This window comes from Sturnus vulgaris, chromosome 8 (genome assembly GCF_052056855.1).
Source record: "Sturnus vulgaris isolate bStuVul1 chromosome 8, bStuVul1.hap1, whole genome shotgun sequence".
Taxonomy (NCBI): domain Eukaryota; kingdom Metazoa; phylum Chordata; class Aves; order Passeriformes; family Sturnidae; genus Sturnus; species Sturnus vulgaris.
The window spans coordinates 37,494,068-37,516,985 of record NC_142250.1 but is presented as its reverse complement, the minus strand read 5'-3'; positions in this window follow the sequence as shown (position 1 = coordinate 37,516,985).

The window sequence follows — 22,918 nt, the reverse complement described above, 5'->3', positions numbered from 1 at the left end:
TGGAGAGCTGCTCGGGGAGAGAGGGATCCCTTCTCCATCCCAGTGACAATGGGAGTGTCCCCGGGCAGGTTTTCCTTTCTCCATCCCAGTGACAATGGGAGTGTCCCCGGGCAGGTTTTCCCTGCTCCATCCCAGTGACAATGGGACTGTCCCCGGGCAGGTTTTCCCTGCTCCATCCCAGTGACAATGGGAGTGTCCCCGGGCAGGTTTTCCCTGTTCCATCCCAGTGACAATGGGAGTGTCCCCGGGCAGGTTTTCCTTTCTCCATCCTAGTGACAATGGGAGTGTCCCCGGGCAGGTTTTCCCTGTTCCATCCCAGTGACAATGGGAGTGTCCCCGGGCAGGTTTTCCCTTCTCCATCCTCACACACTCAGGGTTGGGCAGGGTCACTGCTCCCCATCCCAACAATGGCAGGTGGAAACCACCCCGAGATTGAATTTCTCTGCTCAATAAATAATTGTGCTGCACTCTAGTTACATTGGGAACTGAAATGTTTCAGCAGAAGTGTCCTCTACTTAGAGGAATTGTTTTTCAAGTAGGAAATTTGCTCCTCCTTGCCCTAATTTATAGAAAGGAAATATCAGTGCCAAGGGATAAATTCAAGTAATGACACTGTAAATCCCCAGGCCTGTGGCAGTCAATAAGGTGAACGAGGTCCTGGTTTTTAGGTTATTTCCAGCCCAGGTGATCTGACAAAAAGCTGCTCTACAAGTTATCCAACACCTTTTCTGGGAGGTCTTGCAGAATTTTTGTGCTTGGCTTAGTACTGACATTTAAAGCTGGTCTAGGGCAATTACTTCTGGGTTTTCTCTGTAACATGAAATCCTTACCGTAGCAATTCTGTAAAGAGTTTTCTGGTTTTTTTAATCCTGTGAGGTCTGAGTGGAATAACAAGGTTTCATTGGGAGGTTTGGGGCGCTGATTTTAGGTGAACACCATTTGCTGCCAATTCACAATCTCAGCAAGGAGAACTCATCACCGTGGTACCACATAATCCTTAAAATGCACCAATTTTGTGGGAATAGAGCCGGTTCTGATGTGTCCCCACTTCAGCGGTGTCTGTAAGGGGAATAATTCTGGTAAAGTCTGTCCAGAGGTTGGTAAATGGCAGAACAGAAATGCTGCCATGCAGGGGGAATTTGCAGCTGCTTGTAAAACCTCTGGAGGCCGGGCAAACATTTAAACTCTGCTGTGGTGAGAGGAGAAGGCTGGAATGATGCTGGGATAATGCTCCCGTGGGAATTGTGGGAATTGCACTCTGGGGCTGAGGCTGGACACGCTGGGTCAGACAAATGAGGCAGAAAAGCTTTAACTGGGGCTCCGTCCACCCCCCTTACACCCAAACGCTTCATCAAGTGTCTCCTGATTACAACAGTGATTACAATAATTAAAACACAGCCACACATCCCTGCCGCTGCACCATCCGCGCTCATCCCGCTGCCATTCAAATGAAGGCAATTTAAATTTGAATGACTTGAATTTGTTGTTCTAACGCAGGTAAATAAAAGGAAGGGCGGTGTCGGGCGGCAGCCCCTGCCCGTTGCTAATGGCTTTGGCAATTACTGAGATGGATGGTTTGCAGCAGAGGGGCTGGGGATGATGGATGCTCAGGTCTGAGCTGCTTCTTTTCTCCCGCCACAGCTCCTGCCCCTGCAGCCCCCAGGAGCATGGGGAATTCCAGAGCTCCTTCCTTCCCAGTGAATCGTTAAAAAACCCGGTGTAATCACGGACAAAGACCCTCTAACTAATTAAAGTTACAAAGTGGTGTGTTTATTTGGGAGTGCCCGCCCCGAACAAGGTTCTTTGCCATGTATTTATTCCCCAAGGTCTCCCATACAATACACCTGCAGAACCCCAGCACCTCCCATCCCCACCCCATATTAAAATGAGCCCATTCGTCCTTCACACGTGCGCAGCTCTTCTCTTGAATTGGGTCGGTGGTCTCGAAATGGGTCAGTGGTCTCGAAGGATGAAGTCAGGAGAGTCTTCATCAGGTCTCAGTGACCCTCGGGCACCATCCAAGGCTTCATGATTAACGGTTTATTATTTTACGTTCTTCTGTACATAAACTTATAATAGCAGATAATTATACCAATTAGCTCTAGCCTAAGCATCTCGTAATTATTAACCTACCATTTACCTACCTCACTTACATCTTGGCCATGGAAAATACTTCTACCCTTAGCAAAAATCGTAACTTTTTAAAACCATGGTTCAGCAGCTGGGCTCAGCTGCCCCTGCTCAGCAGGGCTGTCCTGAAGGACAGGCTGTCATTGTCACCCAGCCTGGTGTGCCCCACTCGGTGTTTTCCCTTGGAGCCCGTGGTTCTCCCAAAACCACCCAGACCTGGCACAGGGTCCCAGATTTGCTGTGGCTGCCCCTGGATCCCTGGCAGTGCCCAAGGCCAGGTTGGACATTGGGACAGTGGGAGGTGTCCCTGCCATGGCAGGGGTGGAATGGGTGGGATTTGGGGTCCCTCCAAAGCCATTCCATGACTCCCTGACTCTCTCTGTCCCCAGGTTTTCCCAGGCAGAACATTCCCATTCCATTCTGAGCACCTGGCTGAATTTAGGCTCAGACCCAGGGCAAGGCCACGGCTCAGCTGCCAAACAACAGAGCCAAGAGCTCCAGTGATTTCCTGTCCCAAATTCACCCCCAGACCATGTGGGGTAAGCACCATCCCTCATTCCCCTGCTCTGCTGCTCCCTGCATGCAGCTCCAGCCCAGTCTGGGCATTTTAGCTCAGCACATCTTGGGTGGGACTGGCTAAACCCTGCCTAACTCTGAAATCTCAACTGGAGAGAGAAGAACTCTCACTTAGAGAGAGTTGGGGAAAAGTAAAATATTGTAGAGTGTGAGGATCTCACCTGTACAGTTTGTAAGGCTGGGGAATCCATTGAAAAGATGAATGATTTAATATTAACACCCCCCTCACCCTATGGGCAGGGGAAGTGGGTAATGTATGGCACAGGCACAGACTCTGCCTGCCCCTGCAGCCAGCATTGCCAGCGTTTATTTATTGCCAATATCATCAGCAATGTCCTGAGCCTGCGAGAGGCTGCTGCTCACAAACCACGGGAATGTTTCTAGATGAAATAGAAGATGGATAAAAAGGATCTTTATCCTGTCAGGTTGATGAATAATTACAGGATGGCAGCGACTAAAGAGCTGTGCTTGATGCAGGTTTCACTGGCAGGGTTGGGGCTGACAGAGAAATGGGGTTTTTTAGTGGATTAACAAAAGCTGTGTTTACAATCCAGAAATTGACTGGATGGCCCCAGTCCTTTATAGGGGTATTAATGCACGTTTAATTCAAATATATGGCATTGATCTGGGTTTGCTGAATATAATGGAGCTCCCAGCACGATGGGGCTCTCAGACTGCGAGTCTTTGCCTGACTCCACACTTTCCAAGTCTGTTTTTCTGCAATTAATGGCAATCCATGAGCTGCTGCCATTGGAAATCAGTGCTGTGATGAAGCTGTGCCACACCAGGAGAGGCTCCTTGGGGGTCACCTCTCCTGTGCTGTGTCTGTGTCTGTGTGTGTTCCTGGAGCTCCTCTGGGTGACTGAACGCTGAGACCCCGATTTGGACCCCCAGAAATCCCAGCTGGAAATGTGATCCTGGGAATGAGTGAGTGCTTGGAATCACTCTGCTCTGCAGGGAAGGGCTCTGTGCAGGCAGAGTCAAACCCCACTGATTTATCCCTGGAGACTGGGAGAGCACAGTGGGGATGGGACAAGGGGGGACAGCCTAGAGCTGGAGGAGGGTTTAGAGTGTGGATCGGGAAAAATCCCTCCCTGGGATGTCCAAGGGCAGCCTGGGCAGAGTTTGGAGCACCCTGGGACAGTGGAATCCCCAGGACTGTCCCCATTTGTGCTCCTGAGTGCTCTGAGCCCTCAGCTCTTTGCTGAGATCAGGATTTTGCTGTCGGGGAACAAAATCTGCCATCACCAGATGAGAAAATACGGGCAGGATGTCCCCAGCAAAGGCTTCAGCAGAGCTGGACTCGGGGTGATGTGCTCAGTGCCTCCTCACTTTTTGAAGAACATTTAGCTTGGAATTTAGCCCGGAAAGTGCATCTGCCCCAGCAATTTACACCTCATTGGCTAAGCCTAAGGAGGGAGGAAATGAAGGTGATTAATTAAGGACAAATAAATTAGTCTCACTTTGTGTGGACCGTGGCTGATTTGCCTTTGTAGAGAAAAGCTGTCGGGGGCTGGTTTGGCCTTGGATTCTGCAGCAACACCTGAAAGTGTGTGAGGGAGTGCCAGGGAGCAGCTCTGGGAGCTGAGCAGGGCTTTGTCGAGGAAGGGAAATGTGCAGTGCAGCTCAGAAGGGCTCTTCCCCCGTGCTGCCATTTGTCTTTCCATAAGGTTTTGTTCTCACTTCATTCTATGCTAAGGTTGATGCCAAATTTGCTATTTTTAAGACGTGAGAGTCTAAAGGAAAGTTAATCCTTGAGAGTGGAGAAAACTTTCCTGAAAGTATATTTATTTTGGTGAAAAAAAATAATCTTCTAATGGTGTTTGGGCTCTGGGTGGGATTCTTTCTTGATGCTGGTGTAAATCAGGAAAAAATCAAGACAAGTCTGGTCTGTCCTTGGGAGAGACTGAGGGGGGATGTTCCTCGAGTGCTTTGTGTGAACCCCTCAAACCATGGCAAGCAGGGGTCCCTGGTGCCCCTGAACTCCCATCCCAGGGGCTCTGGGGGGGCTCTAACTCAGTTTTTTTTGTCTCAGCAGCTCCCTGGGTAACTCCTGCTCTCCTGTGCCTGAGTGCCCTGGCATTGCAGAGGTGAGGGCATTTTATTCCTAATAAAGCACTCACAGCCTTCTCTTCTTTTAAATTTTAATGGGGCTGGGTTCTGTTGGTGGTTGGTTATTCTGTGTCCCTCATTACAGGGAAAAATCTCCTTTGGAGGATGCATCCAGGCTCTCCTTTGTGGGACACCAAAGGTTTGAGTTCATTTTGATATGTCAGAGTTAGAAAAAAAAATAAATTTATGAAGATGAAAAGACTCACGACCATCTCCTTTGGACTTTGCTCTCCCTTCAGCAGCAGCATCTTTACTGGCTCCAGAAGGAGGAAAATATTCTCTGAGATAATGAGACTGGCAACTTCAATCTAAATATGGTGGAGCTTGGAGCAGGGCAGAGATGGCCTCGTGCAAACTCTGGAGTTTCATTGCCTGACCCTCAAACTCACAAGAGAAGACCCAAAGGTCACCCTTGGGTGAGAACGAGCAAAGGATGTCCTGAGATGGGGACAGCAGAAAACTTGAAGCTGATCAAGCCTTTTGAAGTTAGTTTTGTTCTAGCTAGACTGAAACTTGTTTAAAAACCGGTCAATTAAGGTAATAGGCAGCACATTCCCGTGCTAGGGAGAGCCATAAATGAGCAGCACAAAAAAGAGAAGCATTTCCTCTGCGAAGCCACTTAGATGAAGCAGATCAATAAGGCACCTGTATCAGGGGAAAAACAGCCACGAGTGCCTCAGAACTCCTGGGTTTGAACAAATCTTTGGGCAGATGGGCACAGCCAGAGCTGCTCTGGGAGCTGTCCCTGCCCTGGCTGCGTTAATTGTTGTCACAGCACAGGAGCATGGCTGGGGAATGAGCCTTGAGGGGACACGGAATAAAGGAGCTCAGGAGTTCTGGGCCCTGCCGTGGATTTCACATCCAGCCTCGGCTCTGGCTGGGAGAGTGGGAAACTCCATCCCCCAGCACATCAAACTCTGCCCTGGAGGGAAACCCAGCTGTGAAAATGCATCTCCAGCTGCCTTCAGCCTGCCAGCCTGGGAGGGACAAGGGCCACTTGTGGCAAGTGCCTTCCTCCAGGGGGAGGGTCCATTGCTCTGACATTCCCGGGCCTGGGGGTGCTGAGGAGGGGATTTGGGGGCACTGGGATGGTGCCAGCAGCCCCAGTTTGGGGGCAGAGGGACAGCCCAGCAGCCCCAGTTTGGGGGCAGAGGGACAGCCCAGCAGTCCCAGTTTGGGGGCAGTGGGACAGCCCAGCAGCCCCAGTTTGGGGGCAGAGGGACAGCCCAGCAGTCCCAGTTTGGGGGCAGTGGGACAGCCCAGCAGCCCCAGTTTGGGGGCAGTGGGGCAGCCCAGCAGCCCCAGCAGCAGTTCCAGGATTTCCCAAGGAAAGGCCATTTCCAAGCAGAGCTTGGCCGGGTTCCTGCTGCTCCTTCCTGGCTTCCCAAAGGAGCTGCTGGCAATGTGGGGTCCGGGCTCACCCCTCTGTCCCCCTGCCAGGCTCTGTGGCTGTACCAGCCCGTGCTGAACCTTCCAAGGGTTCTTCTGCTGCTGGGAATGGGAGGGAGTGAGCAGGACAAGGACAGGGGACAGGGACAGGGACTGCAGGAGAGGGACAGGGGCTGCAGGAGTGAGGGGAAGGCACTCAGGGAAGCAGAGCTGTTTTTTTTTTCTCCCCTGCTCTCCAGTTCTCCTCAGGATAACAGGAGCTGCTGTTTGGAAAACAAACAAGGGCTTGCTCAGGTGTGAATTCCCTGTCCTGGGGCTGTGCAGCTTCACTCCCAGTCAGGCTGGAGCAGAGAAGCTCCAGGGAGAACTCAGAGCCCTTCCAGGGCCTAAAGGAGCTCCAGGAGAGCTGAGAGGGACTGGGGACAAGGGATGGAGGGACAGGAATGTGTCCCTGCCCATGGCAGGCAGCAGGTGACCCTATAGGATCTTTAAAGGATCTCTTCCAAGCCAAGCCATCCTCTGGCTCTGTTCCTTCTGCTCTGCAGCCCAGTCTGAAGAGATGCAGAATTTTTTCCATCTGACTTCTGCTAAACGAAATTTGATGGCAATAGTGCATCAATAAGCTCGCAGGGTTTGTGCTGAAGATGCTTGGCAGAGCTGAATGATTCCTTGGGGGGATTGCTCTGCACTTTGCAGCCTCCTCCATGAATCTCTCCTGGGGCTTTAAAGGGAGAGGCAGCAAAGGGGAGGGTGGGATTCGCCCATCAGCGGTTTTATCAGTTACCTCCAAAGCCGTGCAAAGAAAATGTTTTATAGGTGGCTCTGTTATCTGCTACTCCATCTTCTTATTACAAGAAATTTCTTAGCAGGATGTTTTAATATCGCTTTCTCTTGGCTTATCAGGGGATCTAATGCCGGGCAAACAGGTCCCAGCTGCTTGGTGGGGTTTATCTGAGCTCAGAAATGCAGTGTAATAACAGATCTTTAATAATGCAGCACGGGGCTGTGCCTGGCTGATTTATAAACTTCATAGCTGCAGCAAGTCCCAGCTAACAGGGATTTACTGCTCCCTGAGCACCAGCGTCCCAGCCATGATGGGGGAGCAGATGGGGACTTACAAGAGCATCACCATTTGTTCCCGCAGGGCTTGGGATAAATCTGTCCTGCCTTGCCTGTGGGCCGGGCAGAACCTGGGGACAAGGAATAAACCACGAGGGGAGATACAGCTGGGGAGGGGCAGGGCAGCTCAGTGCCCAGGAACTGCTCGTGTCCACCCTAAACCTTCTCCTCTTTCATCCTAACCCCTGAGAACTTGGCTCAGCGGTGGCACACCAGGGCCAGGAGCCCAGGCTGAGGCAGGAGAGGCCATTTGGGTGCTCGGTGCCCTGTTGGGCTGGGCTGGCCCCCTTTGGAGCCCTTGCACAGCCTGGTGCCAGCCCAGAGTGCTGCCAGGCCAGCACTGACCCTCCCTGGGCAGAGCCTGGCAGAGGGGAGCCTTTGGAACACCAGGAGGGGTTTGGGAAGAGGCTTTGGAGCAGCTCTGGGCTGGAGCTGGGAGAGCCTGGAGAGCTCTGAGAGCTCCATCTCACTCCAGCCTTGCTCTCCAGAATTGCAAACCCTCTGTTTTACAGAGCCTGAGTGCTCTGGATGTGTGCAGCCAGCTGGGCTTTGCCTGGGGGATAATCCATCATCCCTGTGACACTGCTCCTAACAGTGATAACAGCTCCAGATGGCACTGGGGGAGCTCCTGCCCCTGCAGTGACAAAACATCTTCAGTATCAGCTTTGAGTATCCACATCCAGGCCTTCCAAGAGAAGGATCACTGAGGTGAAGGGGTTAAATGTGATGCCAAGCTGGGAGATCTCAAGCTCTTGGGCCTTTTCCATCTGAAGGAAGGAAAGCTGCAATTGGAGATTCAGGGCAAACAAGGATTTGGGGTTTTTCCTGCAAGGAGCTTTTCAAACACCTTGGGTTATGTTAAAGCATTTGTACAAAGTGATGAGTGGGGAGGTTTGTCAACATCTTCAGTCTCAGCTGCCTTCAGAAACCCAAATGTCAGAGCCAAGAAAAACACAGTGAGAATTGGCTGAAAACTTTGAACTTTTCGGGGGAAAGAAACAATGACGACATTATCTACAAATTCCCTTGAAGGAGATCTTTGCAATGCTCCCAGGGCTCCTGAGAAGGAGGAATCATCCCTGCACTGGAACAGAAAGGAGTTAACTGCTGAGGGGGTGAGCCGAGCTTTTAAACAGACTGGGACGAGAATTCTTCATCCACCTCTTCTCATTCTTCAAATGAACAAACGGCAGAAATCTCCATGTTGTGGTTTTCAGCCCATTATTCTCGCTGGTTGTCAGGGCAGCTGCTCGCTCTCTTACAGAGCAGGGAAAGGGCTGTGCGAGCTCCAAAGGGCATCCTTTCACTTCTTCTGTTCCTGCTGCCACTTCCAGGGGAGATAAGGGAAATGAGGTTCTATTTTTCCCCGTGAATACCTGTTTATCCTCGTTGTCATGTCTCTGCTCTGAACCCTGGGGATGCGGTGGGAGGATTTCTCTCGCTCCTCCTGGGGCTGTTGCACAACTAAATCACAGCAGAAGGCAGAGGGTTCTGGCACAGCCTCCTCAGCTCGTGTGTGTCTCTGCGGGGAAAAATAGAATTGTGGAATCAGGGAGCTTGGAAAAGACCTCGAGGATCATCACAAACAGGCAGGGGCTGGGGAGGAGGGGTCAGGCTGAGCCTGGATTTTGTGGAGTCATGGAATGGGTTGGGTGGGAAGGAACCCCCAAATCCCACCCATTCCACCCCTGCCATGGCAGGGACACCTCCCACTGTCCCAATGTCCAACCTGGCCTTGGGCACTGCCAGGGATCCAGGGGCAGCCACAGCAAATCTGGGAATTCCATCCCCACCCTGCCAGGGAACAATTCCTGCCCAAAATCCCATCTCAGTCTAATCTCTCCTCATTCAGACACCTTGGTGGTGCCTCTCCAGCATTTCCTCAGGCTTCTCTGCCTTGCCCAGCCCCAAACCTCTCCCCTGCTCCTTGAAAGGCAGTTTTATGCCCTTGGTTCCAGCAGGAGGGCTCGTTCCCCCTGCTAGGTTGGCTTTTCTCTCAAATACATGGTTGAGAGCTTTAATCTGCTGCAAGCAGGTGTCACTGCAGGTGAGCTCTGCTAAGAGCATATGTTTAATTATGCTGCTGAAGTCAGAAAAAGCTGTTATTTTAAAAAACTTCCTTTAATAGTCTGGGTAAGCGTTGGCAGCCAAACATTCTCAGCTGCAGATGTATTCAGCTTATTATTTCAAAACAAATTTCAGACTTGCAAAAATATTGAATTGAAGGAGCTTAAGTACAAAGGGAAAATTGGAGAGGTTTCATTCAGGGAGCTGTGGTCAGCTCCCAGAATCCCTCAATTCCCAGGAACTCAACTGAACAGAGAAGCCTCAGCCCTGGAGGGAAATCTGGGATGAGAAGCTCTGGGTAAGTGGCTTTAAGAGATCAAAGAATGAAGGTGTGTGTGTGTGCTTGAAATCAAAGAACCCACGGTTTCCATGTCCCCAGGTGCCACAGGCACAGCTCTGTGCAATCCCTCCAGGGATGGGGACTCCCTGCACGGGCTGTGCCAGTGCCTGGCCACCCCTCCAGGGCAGGAATTTTCCCAATCTCCAACCCAAACCTCCCACGGAGAACTCCAGGCTGTTTGCTTTTGTCCCCTGCGAGCAGAGCCTGGCCCCAGCTGGCTGCAGCACCAAGGCTGGAGGGCTCAGGAGCCGGGGGGGACTGGGGGGACAGGACACCCCTCCATCCAAAACAGCTGGAATTTCCTGTGGTTTTCTGGGAAACAACAACTCACAGCTGACTCCAACATCAGTGAAATGTGGGTCTGTGCTTCCCAGGAAGCCTTTGGAGGGAGCAGGAAGGAGCCTTTGGAAGGGGAGAGGAGCCTTTGGAAGGGGGAAAGAGCCCTTGGAAGGGGAAAGGAGCCTTTGGAAGGGGAAAGGAGCCTTTGGAAGGGGCAGGAAGCCTCTGGAAGGAGCCTTTGGAAGGGGAAAGGAGGCTTTGGAAGGAGCCTCTGGAAGGGGCAGGAAGCCTCTGGAAGGAGCCTTTGGAAGGAGCAGGCAGCCCACGGTGGGAGTGCTCCAGCAGGATCCCGTTCCAGCTGCAGGGAAGGCTCTGCTGTGCATCACTGCAGACTCAGTGACTTGAGGGGAATTTTATTTATGGGTGAATAATCCTCAGCAGCGAGCATTAATCTCAAAGCAAGGGCTTTGCTCGCACATTTCCTGCTGCTGTGAAATGCCAGGTAAGATGCACCGGAGAGTGCTGCTCCAGTCTGAAGTGTCTGGGTTTGGTGTTTGCAGCCACAGCTGCACTCGCTGAGCTCTCCCCAGGCACATTTCCTGGGAGCCTCGTCTGTCTCCGAGTTCAAGCTGTAACAACCAGGTGCAAATCCGAGGCGATGTTTCCGCTGTCTCCTCTCCCGCTGAATTAGAGCCCTCTAATGATGCAACACTAAATCCATCCTGAAGGCTCCCAGCCAGCAGAGTTTCTCCGGGAAGTGTTGAATCATCACAGCAGACGAGTTTGGCTGCAACACAAAAGGTGATTGTGCCTCTCTGGATGTCGGTGACCTGGTTGCCCCCGGGGCAGGTGGATCCAATATCTCCTGGGCTGCTGGGACAGGAATTGGCAGCAGGGCTGGCAGGGGCAGGGATTGAGCCGGGAATTCTCCCTGCACGGGAGGCAGCGCCCAGCCCTGAGCAGGGAGACGCTGGAATCGCCTCCCTGGGGACATTCCTGGGGACGATTGTGCCCCCCATGTGCCATCCTGGCAGCCTGCTTGGTGGGAATGCCCTTCCAGTGCTCGTTTTTAGGAGAAAGTGTCACTAAAATGCCTCTGTGTGAGCAAATATCTCTGTTCACTCTGCTCCTGCCTCCGGGGCTGCTCCAGGGCTGCAGGGTCCTGCTGGGAATTCCCTCATTTCCATTCCAAACCCCTCCCTCCTGAACTCAACCTTCTGGAGACAAGGCAGTAAAATTGGGCTCTGAAGCTGCACGGAGCTGCTGCTGAAGCTTCTGATGCTCCAAGTGCCCGGTGTGCAGCACTTTCATTGATTCCCAGCCCAAATCAGCAGTGGGGACACAACTCCCACCCCTGGCATCAATCCCCACCAGTCCTGGGAATTTTGACCTCTCACAGAGCCGGGGTTCACTGCTCCCACACCCCCACTTAGAGATTTACTGGCCATGAACCTGTCTCAGAACGTCTTTTAACAAGAAATGTGCTCATTTACCTTTGTGGTGTGATGCGACATTTGCTTGATCCTGGTAAAAATAGGGAAGAGTTCCAGAGCTGAATCGAGCGAGGGGTAAATTATTCATATGCAGCGTCTGGAAATCTTTACATTGGTTTCCTGAATCGGAGGCACCAGGAAAATTGGAAAGCTCAGCTAATACCCTTGTAATAACGTGTCACCCTGGAAGGAATTAGAGCTCGGATTTTGTCACTTTTCAGCACTTTCTGCGAGAGCTGCTGCTCGGGAGGCTCCGTGATCACAGAGGGAAAGCTCCGTGTGGAGACTGCAGGGCTGGGAATGTTGTGGGAATGTCGCAGGGCTGGGAATGTTGTGGGAATATTGCAAGGCTGGGAATGTTGTGGGAATGTCGCAGGGCAGGGAATGTTGCAGGGCTGGGAATATTTTGGGCTCTCATCCCGAGCTACCCTGGGAAAGGATTCCTGGAAGAGAATCCCCAGAGTGGGGGAAAAGCAGGTCCCTGTGAGGGGAAGCAGAAGGAGCTCAGGAAGGGGAAGCAGGAGCTTGGGAAGGGTCAGGAGGATGCTCCGGGTGGGGATGAGGGGCAGGAGGAGCCTTGGGCACTGCCAGGGATCCAGGGGCAGCCACAGCAAAGCTGGGAATTCCATCCCCACCCTCACAGGGAACAATTCCTAATTCCCAAATCCCATCCAAATCTACCCATTGTCAGCTTAAAGCCATTCCCTGTGTCCTGTCCCTCCATCCCTTGTCCCCAGTCCCTCTCCAGCTCTCCTGGAGCCCCTTTAGGCTCTGCCAGGGGCTCTGAGCTCTCCCTGGATCCTTCTCCTCTCCAGGTGAACATTCCCAGCTCTCCCAGCCTGGCTCCAGCCCTGCAGCAGCTCCGTGGCTCCTCTGGATTCTCTCCAGCAGCTCCAGGTCCTTTTTGAGTTTGGGAATCCAGGGCTGGATGCAGAAGCAGCAGAGAGGGGTCCAGGTGGGCAAGGGCTCCTTAAAACCCATCAGGACCCTGACCAGGTGGGATCCATCTCCAAATCCCAAAATCCCAAAATCCCATCCCATCCCAAAATCCCATTATCCCAATATCCCATCCCATTATCCCATTATCCCACCCCACCCCGAGTGCTCTGTGTGTCCCCATGTCCCCTCAGCAGTGACCAGGAGCAGGCAGGGTGGCTTTGGGAATTCTTTCAGCACAGCAGGAATTCCTCTCAGCTCCGGTCTCGCCCCCCGAGCTGCTCAGGAGAGCCCGAACCAGATGGAGGCTGACGAGGTAAACATGGAAATAAAAAGCTCAGATATGGCTTTAATGTTCACTTTGAAGCAAAGTTATTTTAATGAATTCCAATTAACGTTAAAAAAGAAAAAAAAAATCCCTTTTGCTGGATGGTCCCTATGGTTAACAAGGGATGCAGATGTTTTTGGCACTAATTGTTCTAATCTAAGTGTTTCCCTGCTTTGCATTCTCAGTGCAAAACTCTCACTGCCCCACGGTATTGAAATAGGAGAAAGTGATTCCATGATGTTTTATTTCCCCAAAAAGCAGAAAAAAAATCCTGCTATACTTTGCATTTCAACGTTATCAGGCAATCTTGATGACCTTCCAATTAAAAAAAAAAAAAAAAAAAAAAAAGCCAGTATTTCAAAGATCTTTCACAACACAATAACCAAAACATCCCAATTCAGAATTTTGTTTATTGTCAAAACATTCATTTCACCCAACTCTTGTCCTGTACCCCAAAAACTCCTCACTCGAATGTCCTGTTCGGTGAGATCATCAAAGAGATTTGATGCAAAGAAAAAATAAACTGGAGTCATAAAAACCTGGTTAAACAGAACCTGAACCTGCACTTGCCTATAGGTGTTTGTTTATTTATATATTGCCAGGTCACCACAATTTCAGGGGAAAATCTTTTTAATCACAGCCAGTGGGGTTGCTTATATATTCATACATTTTTATATTTATATATTTGTATATTTATACATTTATACATTGATATATTTATACATTTATATATTTGTATATTTATACATTGATATATTTATATATTTAACACCAGTAGATGTAGCATATATAAAAAGCAAGTGTATCTACCACATAGATAAAACTAATATATAAGATATAGATATAACAAATATATACTATATACATAACAAATATGTATAGTATTTATACAGCATATAAATCAAATATATGCTATATACATAGAACATACATACACTATACATACATAACACAATTATATACTATATATAAAAAAAATCTATATATAATATAGATATAACATATATACTATATATAACACAAATATATCTAATATATACAACAAATATATGTATACACTATATATATAATATATATACTGTATATATAGAACAAATACGTTTACCATGTATATAATATATACACTATACATATATAACATATTTACATATCATGTATATAGAACAAATATATTTACCATATAGATAGGACAAATATATAGACTATATATATAAAAATAGATTGTGTATATATATATTTGTGTATATATATATATATATATATATATATATATATATGGTTTTAAGTGCATGTACACATGAACAGACACTAAATGGGAGCTGGGAGCCCATCTCACATTAATTAATTGCACTGATCTCTCCATTAATTCCAGCGCAGGGTTCATGGCTGCAGTCCCTGCCCTGGCTCTGTCCCCAGCGGTTCCTGCCACACTCAGTGTCCCCTCAGCTGTCCCCAAGGACATTGCGGATTTCTGTGTTTGTGGTGTCACTCAGGGTGCCCAGGGGAATTAGGAGCAGCCCAAACACACGCGGTGCAGCTCCTGGGCTCCGAGCTGGCCCTGGCTGGGCTCAGCCCCAGCATTTCCCAGTGCCGAGGTGCCAGGCAGCTCCCAGGGACACGGGGATGTCACACAGGGACACGGGGATGTCACACAGCTCACGGGCACATGGAGCCATGGAATGGTTGAGAGGGACCCCAAATCCCCTCCAGTGCCACCCCTGCCATGGCAGGGACACCTCCCACTGTCCCAATGTCCAACCTGGCCTTGGGCACTGCCAGGGATCCAGAGGCAGCCACAGCAAATCTGGGAATTCCATCCCCACCCTGCCAGGGAACAATTCCTGCCCCAAATCCCATCCAAATCTACTCTCAGTGTGATGCAGCACTGCAGTCAACTCTAAAAGCAGGGAATGTTCATGGAATGAATGTGTATTCCTGCTTTTCCCATTTAAAAACACACACTCAGTGCATGAACTGTTGCCATAAATCAAGAAAAAAACTAAACCCAGCTTAGACCTCAGCTTTTACTGAGCCCAATTCCTCCTGAGAGCTCTGAAGGCTGGGCTGGACAGGGCTTGGAGCATCCTGGGCTGGCTGGGCTTTGAGGTGCCCTGCCAGGCTGAGCTTCCCTGAGCTCCCCGAGTTCCCCGAGTGAGTTCCCGGCCATTCCAGGAACCTCAGGCACGCTGCCAAGCCCGGAGCTGCAGGCACCCAGAGAATTCTCGGTGCTGCGCCTCATTAGCAGCGAGCAGCTGCTGGTTCATTCACAATTAATGGCAGGGATAATGAACGACACCCACTGCAGGAAGGGCTGGAGCTGCTCCTGGCGCCAGGCACGGCTGGGTCACGTCCAGCCAGCCTTGGGAAGGGATGGGAAAGGCAGGGAATGTCCATCCACCCTCCTGAGCCACATCCACAGCTGGGAATTAATGCAACAGAAAGAACAGAGGCCGTTGCTGGCATGATTTCAAATACTGAGCCCTCAGAGATACAGATTTATATATATATTTTTATATATATTTATATATATGTGATGCTGTTCATGCGTGAGACAACCTGACTCTGCTGCTGCTGCATCAGAATTTTGCCCTGGAGAATATTTGAAAAAAAACAACCCCTCAAACCCTTCTGAAATGAAACTCACTTCATTTGTTTTCCACTTCTGAAAATATAGGAGAAGAGTTTACAAATCCTTAACCATTTTTCTGCCTTTTAAGAATTCAGAAGGAAACAGAAGGTCTGCAGTGAGAGTGTTCATTGTGTTCCAAACCCAGGAAACATAAAAGCCAGGCAAAGAATTTGCTGGAGGAAATGTGTTTTTATACAAATTACAGTGTCTATACAAATGACAACTTCTATCCAAATCACAATTTTAATTCAAATTACCAATATTTTGCAGAGATGAACGGTGATGGTGCCGCTGAATGAAGGGAGCCCAGGGTGAAGGAGAAAACGCCAGTACCCAGGGGTGGGGTGGGGAGGGGGGCAGGAGGCTGGGAGGGTGAACTGGGGGGGGCTCCAGGGTGAATTTTGGGAGCAGCTAAAGGTTTTAAATTCATCAGCCCTGCAGAGTGATTCTGTGGAGGTCAGACCCCCACGAGAGCACTGCGTGCTCCTGGGACACCCCGAGCTGTTCTCAGAGCAATGTGTGGGCTGCTGGAATCACAAGGAGCAGCGATCAGCCCAGGAACATTGAAATTAAAGCTGTAAAGGCACCGATTCCAGCACACACAAGCACGGGCTGGTGTCGTGCCGTGCCCTGGAGCCACGGTGACCGGTGTCACCCTGCCTGGCCCCTGCTCCCTCCCCTCTGCTGGGTGACAGCTGCCACACCGCCACAAGGAAAAGCCAAAGGACTCTGCCACTGAAAAGCCCCTTCTGAGCAGATTCGGGGCAGCTTTGCAGGTTTTCCTGTGCCAGCTCCGCAGATCAGGCCCTTCTGATCCTCCCCCTGCTCCAGGAGCTGCCAGTCCCTGAGGCAGAACAATTCCATGAGCAAAACCCTTCCCACCTTTCCCTGCTGGGGCCACCCCCGGCCACAGAAACAGGGGTGACAGAAACAGGGGTGGCAGTCACAGGGGTGACAGAAACAGGGGTGACAGAAACAGGGGTGACAGAAACAGGGGTGACAGAAACAGGGGTGACAGAAAGAAGGGTGACAGAAACAGGGGTGACAGAAACAGGGGTGACAGAAACAAGGGGGACAGAAATAGGGGTGACAGAAATAGGGGTGACAGAAACAGGGGTGACACCCCAGGGGTGACAGTCACAAGGGTGACAGAAACAAGGGGGACAGAAATAGGGGTGACAGAAATAGGGGTGACAGCCACAGAGGTGACAGCCAGAGGGGTGACAATCAGAGGGGTGACAGCCACAGGGGTGACAGCCACAGGGTTCTGGTTTGGGTGTTTCTGCAAGAATCCAGAGGGATGTGCAGCTCGTCCATGGGCTCTCCTCCAGCCCTGTCCCAGCAGGTCCCAGCTTTCAGCTCCCCTGGCTGCTGAGCCCAGGGACCAGGACAGAGGGAATTTGGTCCCTGGATGGCAGCAAATAACGGGTGTCAGGTGGGCTTTGGGTCAGCCCCTCCCTCTCCCCCTGCTCCTTCTCCTCACCAGGAGCTGCCCTGCCACTCCAGCAGGGCACTGGAATATCCAGAAAAAAAAAAAAAACAACCCTGGGGGAAGCTCCCACTGGCAGGATTTTAGGGTCCATTCCTGTCAGCACAGCTCTGCCACTCCTCAAATTCGGGGTGTGGGGGAATTTTGGCCACTCGGTGAGTTCTGTTTGCTTTTCCTTTTGCCTCCAATGCTCTCATGAGCTCATCAGCATTAGCTCCAGCCACATATTTTATGCAAATACTGGATCAGTTTATGAACTGCTCCTTCTTCTCAGTTTCAGGGGGGGGATAGTTATAAATACCCAGACCAAAAATAGGCTTATTACAAAAGCTCTGGGCTCATTAGGAGATTGAAAAGCACGCTGATTTCTCCTGTACATATATTAACTTGTCTGGTTTCAAGGGTTCCCAGGGAGTGATGTTATGGCTGGGCTTAGTCTGGGGGTCACAAGTGGTGGAAAAACCCCAATTTTTTCTATGTTGTTAATCTGATAAGAAATTAGAAGGTAATTTGAGCATGCAATGGGTTTTTAATTTTGGTTTTTCTGAAGCTCTGTGCCTTCTCCTGACCCTCCAAACCCCTCTGGTTTTGGGAGAGGGGCTGAGGTGAGGACGGTCCTTTCTCAAGTTGGGTGTTTAAGCTTAATGGAAAAAAAAAGTTCCAAAATGGGCATCTGTCATGACAGGAAGAAAGAGCCGAGTTTATTCACAAACACACTTGGGTTTATAGCAGGACTGCAACTCCCAGAGCAGAGAAAAGGTGATTGGTTCAGAGAGAAGACACCCCATGGCCAGGGCCTGGGCACACACCACAACAGGGCTTTGATTTTGGTATTAATTCCTTTTTATTGTGACCAAATCATCACCCTGGCAGAAATTCTCCCTGGCCTTGAGCTGGGAACAGAGCTGAGAAGCTCCAGCCTGGAAGATTTTTCAGGCTGTGATTTTCTTACTTTCTCAATATGTGTCTTAAATAGGGGGTCTGAGTTTCTTGGGCACACACGGGACTGGTTACAGTCACTCATTTCCTTGGCCAATGTTGCTGCATTTCCCAGGGACACAAATTCCCTGGGCAGGTGTGTGCAGGGGCTGCTCTGTGCCTGCTTTGCTGGGGAATGTTCTGTCTTCACTGAGGGACAACCCCATTGGTGCTTTAAATTTCAGCTTTTCTATTTCCCACATTCTGTCCTGCCCTGGGTGTGACTCTGAAGTGCACACAAAGTGTTCCCAGCTCTCCTCCCAGCTCAGGCACACCAAACAATCCTTTGCCAGCCCCACAACCAAGGACACGCTGCAGCTCCAGCCCCAAAAAGTGCAAAGAGCAGCGAGTGGAGGAGAGAATGTGGGAGGATGGGAGTGCAGAGCCTGGAGCTGGGATTGGACAATGAAGCCAAGGTGGGAATGGACCCAAAGTGATCCAAGTGTGAAACTCGGGACTCTGAGCCCATCTGGGGCTCCTGCACTGCCCAGGGTGGAGCCTTGGAAAGGCTTTTAATAAATCCCTGCTTTATTCCTTTTAATGAATCCCTGTTTTATTCCTTTAGCCCTGTTCCAGGTGGCCTCTTTGGGCATCACAAGGACAGCAAAGGCTCCCGAGGAGATCCTGGTGCTGCCAGGCTGCCAAAAATGAGTGGAGAGTTGAGCAAAGCACCCATGAAGGACAAAAGACAGCAGCAATAGCAGCAGTGGTGACACATGTGAGGCAACCTCTGTCACTGTGGGACTCCTGAATCCCACCAGTGCCAGCAGCACAAATGGAACCAATGGATGTTTTTATCCATCCTGTTTTACTCACTCCTGTGTCTCTCAGTGAGAGCACGGCTGTTTGGATGTGTCAGTTCTATGTCAGCTCCTCCTGCCAGCACCCCCTGATGGCTCCCAGCTGATGGGGGCAGGCAGTGGGGCCAGGTTTCCTTTATTTTCCATGTGATTGCTGTGATCTGCTGCAACCCTGAGGGCTGGGCATCCTGCTCGGCACCTGCATTCCTTCTATTTAGCAGCAGCAAATAAATCACAGGAACGGATGGATCCGTGCTGAGAGGGACTCCTGAAAGCTCTTTAGGTGAGGACAGCACCCCTGGGTGCTGGGGCAGTGCTGGGATGGAGCCAGGGCTGGCTGGGATCTCTGGGATGGGCATGGGGAGAACCCTGAATCACCCCAATAACCTCTGCACCACCCCAATGACCCCTGCACCACCCCAATGACCCCTGCACCACCCCAATGATCACTGAACCACCCCAATGACCCCCTGAATCACCCTAATGAACCCTGAACCACCCCAATGATCCCTGCACCACCCCAATTGCAATCATCTCTGTCCACATCCCAAAGTGATGGCTCTGTTCTCCTGCACAGCATCCCGAGATGGGAGCATACATCTTCTGCCAACTGTCCAATGAATATTAATCTGCTCATAATAAACTGTCTCATAAATAATTCCAGCTTCACAAAATGAGGGAGTTTAAGATACTGTGAAGTTAAATGAACCATTAGTGATGTGTCTCTTAGAAGTGCCACCAGTGATTGGATGTTGTTTCAGAGAGTTTTCCATCACGTACTTTTATTCATTTATGAACATGTGACAAAGAACCCTTAGCTTTTGTTCCTTATCTGTCTTTTTATTGTTTCTGCTGAAAGGTGAGATGGATTTATTTGGATTACAGTGGGTATGGCCCAGTTCTGAGAATGAAAAGGCTGCAGTGCTACCAGGCAGTGGAGAGCACAAAGCAGGAGATGGCAAAGCAGCTTCATAAAATCAGGCCTGGCTGGAGATTTTTGGATCTGCAATTCCCTGCCTTAGCCAGGACAGGACTTGCAGCCATCCCCATATGATAAAGTGAGGATTGCATTCCCTATTTTGTTTGAGAAATCCTTTCCTGGTGAGGATCCCTGGGCACGCTGCCCTTTCTGCACGAGTGTGGGAGAACACTCAGGGGAGGAAGTTCTGTTGGATTTCATTAATACCAAAGACTTGGCCAAGTCTAATCAAACGCAGCTTAGATAAGTGAAAAAATGAAATAAAAGCCTGAATGGTTGGTGTCAGGGCCATCCCATTGCACCCCTGCCATGGGCAGGGACAGCTCCCAGTGTCCCAAACCCTGTCCAGCCTGGCCTTGGGCACGTCCAGGACTCCAGCCCTGCCCTGGGCACTGTGCCAGGCCTGCACAGCCCCTTCCATGAGGAATCTTTTCCTCTTCTTACCATTGCTCTCTTATTTTGAAATAGGACACGGTGCTGTAGGTGAGTGTTGGGTGGGTGAGATGAAGATTTGCCTTTGAAATCACAGAACGAGTCAAACCACATGAGCTTAATTATCAATCACTAAAACTGCAGAGGAAAATTTGTGAAACTGCCTCCTCCAAAATAAAAGGTCTAATAAACTGTGGAAAAAGCAATTTTAAGGGAAATGTTTATCGCAGTGAGATGATTTATTCCCTGGGAACCACTCTCAGCTTGACTTTTCTGAATCTCTCAGTACAAAACAATAAATTGCTGCTTCAAGCCATGAAAAAATCTGAAGCAGACAAAGTCACAGTGACAGTGGCCGACTTTAACCTGCCATTTAAAGTGAATTAAAAGCTACCCTATTGATAGGTGTAGGTTTGAAAGCTGTTGGCATATCTGGTTCTAGGAATGCCTCTGGGATTTCTGAGATTCTCCCCTTTATGTTGTGGGCAAGGAAATGCTCTGGGTTTTGTTTGCAGGGATGGACAGAGGTTTTCCTGGGGTGAGCACAGAATGTTCCAGCACTGCCTGGGATTCCCAGGGAGTGCCAGAGCCTGGCTCTGCTCCTCTCACACCTGGAGAATCCATATTGTGGAGGGTTCATCCAACCCTCTGCAAACCCTGCACTAATTAGGAGGCAGCTGTACAGTGGCCATAAATCCATTTCCTCTGGGAAACGAGGTGAGACACGAATCTCTCGGCTCCCGAGCCGTGAGTGGTTAAGGAATTCAGTTATTTATAAAAATATGCAAGCTGTACCGAGGGAGATAAGCCTTGCTTATGAATAACATTACCCTAAAGTGCTCAGCTGAGCTCTCCTTCCCTCCCTGGCACTGCTCTGCAGATTGGAGAGGAGATAATGGCCATTTGTAAGGGCTGCTGGAAGTTACTCGAACATTTCAGCCCCGTTCTGCTTTTCCCACTCGCTGTTAATTCGGACCTGACCCCTTCCCATCTCTCTTGGTGAGGGGCCCAGCTCTTGGTGCCACCTGCCCCAGGAGCTGCCACACGTCGGGGGTGACCCCTGGAGAGTTTGGGCATGAACAGCAGAGGATTTTCCAGAGGATTAAACTTTATCCTCATTATTCCTGGCTGGCACAGGGTGCCCAGATTTGCTGTGGCTTCCCCTGGAGCCCTGGCAGTGCCCAAGGCCAGGCTGGACATTGGGGTTGGAGCAGCCTGGGACAGGGGGAGGTGTCCCTGTGTGGGACTGGGTGGGATTTAAGGTCCCTTCCAGCCCAAACCATTCCAAGATTGCCCTTGGATGACGCTGGTGCTGGAAGAAAGGACAGGTCACAATTCCTGAAGGAAGGACAGGTCACAATTCCATAAACTCTGCACAAAGCCAAGCTCTGGAGCCCAGCTCTGCCCTCCCCGGTGTGTCCATCCCCCCCTGGTTTGTCTGTCCATCCCCCCGGGCACAGCCATGGCAGTGTTGGGTACCACTGAAGATGCAGTTGGGTTTTTTGGAGGTGATTTTCCCACTTTGTTCTCTGACAGAAAATGTCTGAATTTCTATATTCATTTCTATATTTTTATATTTCTATATTATTATATTACTATATTTCTTATAGCGCATAGAACTATTTAATACATCTATTGCTATATTTTTAAATAAATATATAAATCAATATGTCTGAATCCCGGGGCTCCTCAGTTGCCATTCCGGGGTGTGTGGGTGCAGTCCTGGAGGTTTTCTCCATCCTTTCATCACCAGCCACGAGCGCAGCAGATCTGGAGGAGATTTGAGGCAAATATCAGCCGGTGGGGACGGGGGATGCGGGGACCCCTCAGCGCCTGCGGGGAGCACAGAAACCCCGAAAGAACAATTCCAGCTTTGACTCATCGCTCCGGGACACGGGGACACGGGGACACGGGGACATTCTGCTTTTCATGTCACTCTCCTCTCCAATCTGCCTCCACCCCGGGGGGTTCACAGCACCTTTAGCACTGCCAAGAGCTTTTTTTTTTTCTCCGCTAAAAAACCCAACTTTTCTATGTTCCCTCCTGGAAAAAAAAACAACAAAACCCTTCCCGTTCTCGCGTGGCTCCTGTGATTTCTCACTCAGGTTGTTTAAAAACAACCGCACACAGGGAAAGGGGTGGGAAGGGCTTTTAACCCTTTAAGTGCAGCAGAAATAAGATGCTCAGCTCCATGGGCGTCTGTCACGACAGGAAGAAAGAGCCGAGTTTATTCACAAACACACTTGGGTTTATAGCAGGACTGCAACTCCCAGAGCAGAGAAAAGGAGATTGGTTCAGAGAGAAGACACCCCATGGCCAGGGCCTGGGCACACACCACAACAGGGCTTTGATTTTGGTATTAATTCCTTTTTATTGTGACCAAATGATCACCCTGGCAGAAATTCTGAGCTGAGAAGCTCCAGCCTGGAAGATTTTTCAGGCTGTGATTTTCTCATTTTCTCAATGTGTGTCCCCCACACACAGGCTGGGTGTCCCTGGCACAGGAAAATCCCTTAAATTCCTGTTTCCATGGAAAATCCGCACCCGTCACCCAGCTGGGACTGGGGTTTGCTCCATAACCTCTATTTATTTATTAATTTATCTATTTATATACTTGATAAAAACATTTTTATATAATACAAAACTATTTAATACATTATTTCTATATAAATATATATTTTATATATATTATATATATATTTTAATATTTTTATATATTTATTTTTCCGTTTAAATAATATATAAAACATTTTTATATCACATGGAACTATTTAATGCAGCTATTTCTATATTTCTATATTTCTATATTATTTTTATATTATTATATTACTATTTTACTATA